Source organism: Rosa rugosa, chromosome 3, assembly GCF_958449725.1.
Source record: "Rosa rugosa chromosome 3, drRosRugo1.1, whole genome shotgun sequence".
Taxonomy (NCBI): domain Eukaryota; kingdom Viridiplantae; phylum Streptophyta; class Magnoliopsida; order Rosales; family Rosaceae; genus Rosa; species Rosa rugosa.
The window spans coordinates 21026570-21033759 of NC_084822.1; the positions used below are offsets into that span (position 1 = coordinate 21026570).

The window sequence follows — 7190 nt, forward strand, 5'->3', positions numbered from 1 at the left end:
GTATTTGAATACAATTGTTTAGTAGAGACTCAGGATATTGTTTCAGGATGTACTCTAGGTGCCTATTGTAATCAGGGGTTTAGGCTCAATGTCCCTCCCTTGTATTCGACGGTTTCATTAATCAAGGCTTGAGGGTAGCCGCACCAGCCCTTTATTCAAAAAAATAAAATAATAAACTCCTAAGAGAAGAGCCCGATCATAAACTCTAGTCCACAAGTAGTATTGTCAACGCACACTTTGGAGTCAAACAATAAAATAACTTGGGAAAAAAATTGGACAAAAAACTATAGATTTTGATTATGAAGATGTCACACCCCGATTTTCAATCACAATTAATAATACAATTTAAACAATCACAAATACTCCGGGCATGATGGTTCAGACATCAACACTAAATACTTATAATTTTTTTTTCTTTTAACACAAGCAACCAAAGATATCCTGAACCCACAATGTCAACACAGACTCAACCTTTAGAGTCACATATTACAATTTACCAAGTTTACACATTAAACTGAAACAATAATTCAATAAGTAAACTCACACACTATGCTCATTATACAGCGGAAGTCTAACAAGTGTTTAATACAATGAGGTTACTAAACCTATCACTGCAACAACAAGAAACCTCTACGGCTTCAACCATGTTCACCCTAATCTGTAGGATAAACCCTTAAACCATTGAATAGTGCACCGGGTTGAAACAATAAGCCTGGTAAGCTTATGAAGCTCGTGTGAGTAAACTCAAACTACCAAAACAGAAACGCATGCTTAAGTCATCTTAACCTAAGAAAATCGATAAGCATATATCACAACTACAACCATCAGTTTCACATCCTTCAATATCATGCTTACGTAAGTCAACTCATGACTAAAACCCATATGCTCTGACTCTTAACTCAGTATCCCATTTCACAAAACTTCAACTAAAACAATTCAAACTCAAGTTTTAACACATTTTGAAACGCAACAATCTACAAAATCGTCCTTCATTTGTCTCATCAAAAGTAATTGTCACCTTAGTGACATTTCAAATCATTTTTAGTAGCAATGAAAAATCACTAGGCCAATAACCTTAACATACAACACTTTTTACACAACGAAAAAAAAAAATTCGTTGTGTGATGTGGGAAAGTGAATCACACAACATGTTTACTAAACTTACGTTGTATAAGGTGGTTAAAATTCTGAATTTTTTTTTAGAAGGTCATTGCACAACGGTTACAAGAATAATCTGTTGTGTGAATCAAAAAAAAAAAATGCGGCGGATTTCCCTCCTAGATGGACTCAAATTTGGATCCAAATTGTACCCTAGATGCCACTAAATTGTACAACAGTTTAGTTACTTATGTTGTAGGAGTGTACTTGCAAATCATCATACAATGGTTTTTAATGTGCCGTTGTGCAAGTGAGTGGCAAAATTTGGAGAAGTCTCCAAAATGACATTCATTCTCTTCCCAAAACGAGTAAATTTGGCTTCAATGGTTTGTTATGCTTGCAAGTTCCTACAACACAATGAATTATTTCTGTTGTGTGATTGAGAAATGTCTAACCTTAGCGCCAAAACTGAAATTTTGATTGCACAGGCGGGAAATTTCCATCTTTATTCCCTCAGCTTTGCTACACTTCAGACAACATATATAACTCTATACGTTGTCTGAATAATTAAAAAAAAAAAATTAATGCGTGGTGCCTTATACAACTCGAGGGCACCATTACACACACTTTCGTTTTTCAAGTCTAAGAGCAAAACCCCGAGTCTTTCTTCACTTCGAGCAAAATCCCGAGCCTTAACATCTCTCACTCCCACTTTGGCCTTAGAGAGTTTTGTTGGATTGGGAATTTAGGGTTTTTTCGATTAACTGTTCAGCTCACTTTGCCTAGGCGAAGACGGAGGCTAGGTGGAAGACGGAGGTACAGTCCAATGACTTCGTCTTCATTCTCTCAAGTCTGATTGTCTCATCTAATTTCTGAAAACCCAAACCTCCTTAAAACCTTCAACCCAGTCTCTGCGACGATCGACGGCAGCGGCATGACGACCTCGTCTCGTTCTCGCAACGTCACTCTGTCAGTCACTCAATCTCGGTCTGTCCCTCTCTCAGATTCGATCTGATTTACCTTTTTGTTAAAAGATTGCTTGATAATTCGATTTGATTTACTTTTTCTCTGAAAAAGATAGCTTGATTTGATCTGCAAGCTTGAAATTTTATGTATTTGTTGCAGCTTTTGGTGGTGGAGCAGAAGAAAGAAAAGAAAAAAATAAGAAGGGGTCGGGAAAGAGAGGAGAAAGAAGAGAATAGAGGGATGTTGAGAAAGATAGAGAAGAAAAGAAGAAGAAATAGGAAGAGGGAAGAAGAAGATGTTTATCTTCCGGAGGGTTGCTTTCTAAGGGAGAGGAGATCATAAACGAGAGAGAAGGAGAGAGACGAGTTTGTTTGAAGTTAAAAGGCAAGAACATGGTGTTGGGTTCAGTTTCTTTTTGGTGAGTGGCTTCTATTTTCCGGATTGTGTTTGTTTCGTTAGATTATGTTCTTGTTGGTTATTCTTTGATTAATATAGCATGTTATTGATTTGGGTTAGTTCAATTGTGCTAGTTTTCCATCTTATTCCTGAATTTCATAGAAGTTTGGGAACTGGGCAAAAATACTTGAGCTTTGTTTCAATTCTATTTTTATTCCGTTTAGGATTTGAGGTGAGTGACTTCCTTAATTACTTGATTTCATTGGGGAATTTTGGGTTTAATGCAGTTTTGGATTTTCCGTTTGGTTTTCTTACAATTTTTGCAGGTAATATATGAGAAATTTATGAATGCTATACGTGAAAGTTGGTGTCTAGGTAGTAATTCGGTCTCATCTGTTCTTTTTGTCTTCAAGTAATCAATTTGTATGAAATTTGATTGGGAAGCAAGTGCTTCAATCTCATAGTTTTTGTTTTTGTTTTTCATCACTATCAAGCAGAGTAGGTATTATTTGAGATTAGGATTAAAACTCTACTGCACCCAACAAGCAAAGGAGCATGCAGTGGTAAATCCTTTTCATTATTTCTAGGGATACTAGTGAATTGCAGTGGTACTAGTAGTTGTATCACTAATCTTTTTTTTTTTTCCTGTATTGTTTTTGATTTGGTGCATAAGGGCAGCTTTGAGGTTTTCTTTCTTTGATCTCTTTAAGGTCAGAAAAGCCTCAATTTATTCCTTTTGTATTTGTTTGCTAACATTTTCTTTGAGCACATGCATATCTATAGTGTCACTGGATTTAGCTTTTACATTTAACCATTTAAAAGAGCTGCTGGTATTTGCCTTCTTGCATTTTCAGTTGAAGCTTGTAGGAGAAACATCAAGTTCAATGGTTCAGTTGCATGTTCAAAGGTGGAATCACATCTTGGTGATGTTCGTGTGCATATATATGTTAATTCCTTGATGGTCATTGCTTTCTTTTTTCAATTCTTTTGCCACTGGTTTTGTTAATCTCACTTGCCTTGATCAGAGTAGCTCTTTCAAGGTCTTTGTATTCCTTTCTTATAAAAAAACGTCATTTCAAACCATGAAGCATTGTTGACTTGTTGAGTTTCTGAAGCATGTTACCTTGCTATTTTTATTGAAGTTAATGTTGATAAAATTCAAGTTGTCTTGCTTTGTTGTCTTTGAGTAAAAATTAACCTGTTAGATTTCTTGTTGTGCTTCTAGAAATTTGAAAATTTAATATCAAGCATTTTTGATAGCTACCAAAATAAAAGCATATATGAAGGAAAATATCATTGGACAAGTGGTTCAACTATTTGTGTTGTAGATGCTTAATCCTTTGCAGACCATACAATGGTCTGAAGTGTAAGCTTGGCACTTTGGTAGGTTGCTCCATTGCAACCTGAAGGTCCCGGGTTTGAAGGGGGAGATAGCCTCTCCCAGATGGGGTCAACAGTCTCTAGGCTCTGCAATGGCTGGATTCCCATGCATATTGAGCTGTCTGTGTGAGTTGTGCTTGTTATTCTCTCTTTTGTCTTGTAACATCATGTATGTGATTTTAAGATGTTGCTCATTATTCTTTCTTTGCACGGTTTCATCATGCACTCCTTCTTGGCATAGACAAGGAAATTTAGCTATGAAGCTCACTGATATGCTATATATTTTTGCATTCCCAGAAAATAGACGAGAAGGCAATCAATGAGGTATTTCTGAAAGTCCTGGATAATTAGATCAAATGGTGCAAATACCTGCGGATCTGGCTTGTATGGAATATGTCATTTCAGTAACCTAACGATTTCCTAAATTTATTGATGCCTAAATGCCTTTGCACCCTGCTAATTGATATGTATTTCCACAGCACAAGCAATTAATCGGGACATAAACTTTTTCTGGTGTCATTGTACTTTCTGATATGGGGTGAGGCTGCAAATGTCCACTTTCTTCCTGAATGCATTTGCTACATGTTTGACCATGTAAGGCTCCGACATTTCTAGTTAACTTTGCATGCAGTTTGATCTGTTCAGTTTTTTCATAGTAGCTTTAAATATCTGGTTATTTATTTGTCTGCTAAATAGCCTCATTAACATTTTCTGTTATGGAGACTGAACTGAGCTAACTGCAAACGAGCTCCTTGTAATTTTTGATTGTTCTACTATACTAACAAATGCCTGGGATCATAAATCCAACTTCATCACAAAATCATTTGTCTGCAACATTGAAGAAATTTAAATATAGGATTTTTGGTTTATATCCAAAGTAATTTTGCAAGTTATAGTGGAATGATCTTTGTACTGAAGATGGTACTCTTAGAAAACTCTATTTTGTCAATATTTAACAACATTTCGCTGTTGAGGATGATATCTACATGATTTGTTTAGATTTTTTACGGCAAGTGGGAAATTGCTGGATATGCATCATGATACCGTTGCTTCTTTACTGTCAATTGTTTGTATTTTTGATTGTGCGGAGACTTTTCTGAGAGATATTAGCAGTACATTTATTCAAACTTTTCATATCATTACTCATGAGATTTAACATCATCACTTATGGTTCTGCAGATGGCGAAGGAGTTAGATGCTATTCCTGCTGCTGGCTGCACAATAGAAAATGATTATGTGTCCTTCCTCAAGCAGATTGTTTATCCTATGTATGAAACATTGGCAGCGGTCAGTGCATCTCCATTTGATTTTTAGTGATTGCACATTTTATGCATCTAGTTGTACTTTCTGTCCAAGTATAAATTAAATGTTCAAGTGTGCCAACTTTCTTGGATGCCTTCTCAGTGGTATTATTTGGTCTTTTACTTGTTTTTTATATCTTGAACAAGATCACACTTCTCTGAAAAGGTGTGATAAAAGCTTACTAGATCTTGCTTTATTTATTTATAATTTTTTCATGGGTGCGATTCTGGAGATCATAGTGGTGTCATTACATAAGATTCTACGACACCTTGGTTATCTTAAGTTGACTGGTCTGGAGTTTATATGAATTTATGGCTTCTTGATCAAATCTGCATGATTTTCATTTTCACCCAAAATAAATAAAAGAAAAAGAAGAAACAAGAAAGTAAGTCTTACTTTTTTAGGTTGCTCTTCAAGTCATTGAGGTAACAATTCAATATCTCAACTTCTGTGGTCCTTTGCTGTTGAACATTGCTGGAAATATTAGGAGTCTATTTGTGCGGTACCTATAGATTTGAAATGTTGAACGCATGGGTGGTATTTTCGGCATTATGGTATCACTTATTATTGTTAAGTAGTCGCATAGTCTGGCTGATATATACTCCAATGTGGGAAAGGGAGTAACGGTGGTTGCTTTGTGGGCATTACTAATATGGTGACTTCTTTCTGATGCTTCTTTCATTTTTGATAAAGCTATCTTGTCACATAGTCTACCTGATGTGTACTCCATTTGATCTTGAGAATAACTTCTGCTTTGCTTTAACCTTGCATGTAGGAAGCTGCTAGAAACAATAACGGGAAAGCTGCACATTTCAGTGTGGCGGAATTATGACGACTTCAATGAATACTTTTGCTTTGTTTGCTTGTCATTCAATTATGGATGAACAATGTGATTCCTTCTTTTTGGTGTGTGAAGTGTCTGTGGAATATGCAGGTCACCTGCTTGTTTAGTTGAGCTAAGAGATTGGATGAAGATTGTGGAATCGTAAGTCCCTTGTATTGATCATACATATTCGGTTGTTGCTGAAGGAAAACATCATTTTTGTGCTTCTCTGCTAGTCCAATATTCATGCACTGTGTGGCATGTTTTGTAACAAATAGTTTGTATTTGTATCAGCTTTTGATGTCCCAGGTAGATGGGCATGCATTTGAATGCTTTTCTTCTTTTAATGTTGGCTTGAATGATTGGGAAATCCTTCATTTTAACGTTTGAATGCTTTTCTTCAAATAGTATGAGTTGGATTACTTTTTATTCATAGATTCTAGTGTCTTTTCTTTACAATTAGTCACTGTTCATTAGGTAAAATGGAGCATTATTATCAATGCACAAAATCGAGAAAAGACGATTATCACACAACAGAATTTCTAATGTTAATAATGTTGTCTGAAGTAATAATTTGGATGTTCACACAATGAATCCTTATATAACATGCAACAGTTCTAACAAACATACGTTGTCTGATTTACAATCACACAACTGTAATAACTAGAATACGTTATCTAAAACTAACACACAACAATAAAATTTCCAAAAGTGAAGTGTGATGATAACTCATACAACAGATAAAATAAAATGCTGTTGTCTGATTCGCCTTTCATACAACGGCTCGGAGACAAACATCGTTGTGTGAATTATGCCAATGACATGTGCAGCATGACTGCGCGGCAACTATGGCTGCCATTTGCCGAGAGAAGGCACAACAGTTTTAACCAAATAAGTGTTGACTGTTTGTGATTCACACAACGGGTTTCCACCGTTGTGTCATTTTTCATCACACAACGCTCCGATACACAACGGAGATCGTCCAAATCACACAACGAATTTGGTCCGTTGTCTGATCGCTTTTTTGGCCTAGTGAATTCATGAAATCACACTCCTTTCCTTTCGATAGGAAGCATTTCTCATCATTGTGACATCATAAATCATTTCACGACTTACCACAATCTCGGGAAGAATATAAATCTCAAACCACAACCGCACTCACAATTTACACTAAGTAAAACCAGTAATCCCTGCATAGGAAATTAGTTCATGAGATCATCCAAAA

At 35.9% G+C, this 7190-nt stretch overlaps 1 long non-coding RNA gene across 11 annotated transcripts; it reads left to right on the forward strand.

Moving 5' to 3' along the window:
• The first annotated feature begins 1690 nt into the window (after window positions 1–1690).
• Window positions 1691–6398, forward strand: LOC133741449 (uncharacterized). Of its 11 annotated transcripts, XR_009861929.1 has the most exons (9): window positions 1691–2085; window positions 2224–2482; window positions 2787–2835; window positions 2958–3023; window positions 3139–3966; window positions 4138–4224; window positions 4320–4434; window positions 5020–5127; window positions 5918–6398. It is a non-coding gene; the product is annotated as an uncharacterized LOC133741449 (long non-coding RNA). The 11 variants fall into 11 exon arrangements; XR_009861927.1 differs by having other exon boundaries at window positions 2958–3966; XR_009861925.1 differs by having other exon boundaries at window positions 2787–3966.
• Window positions 6399–7190: the final 792 nt, after the last annotated feature.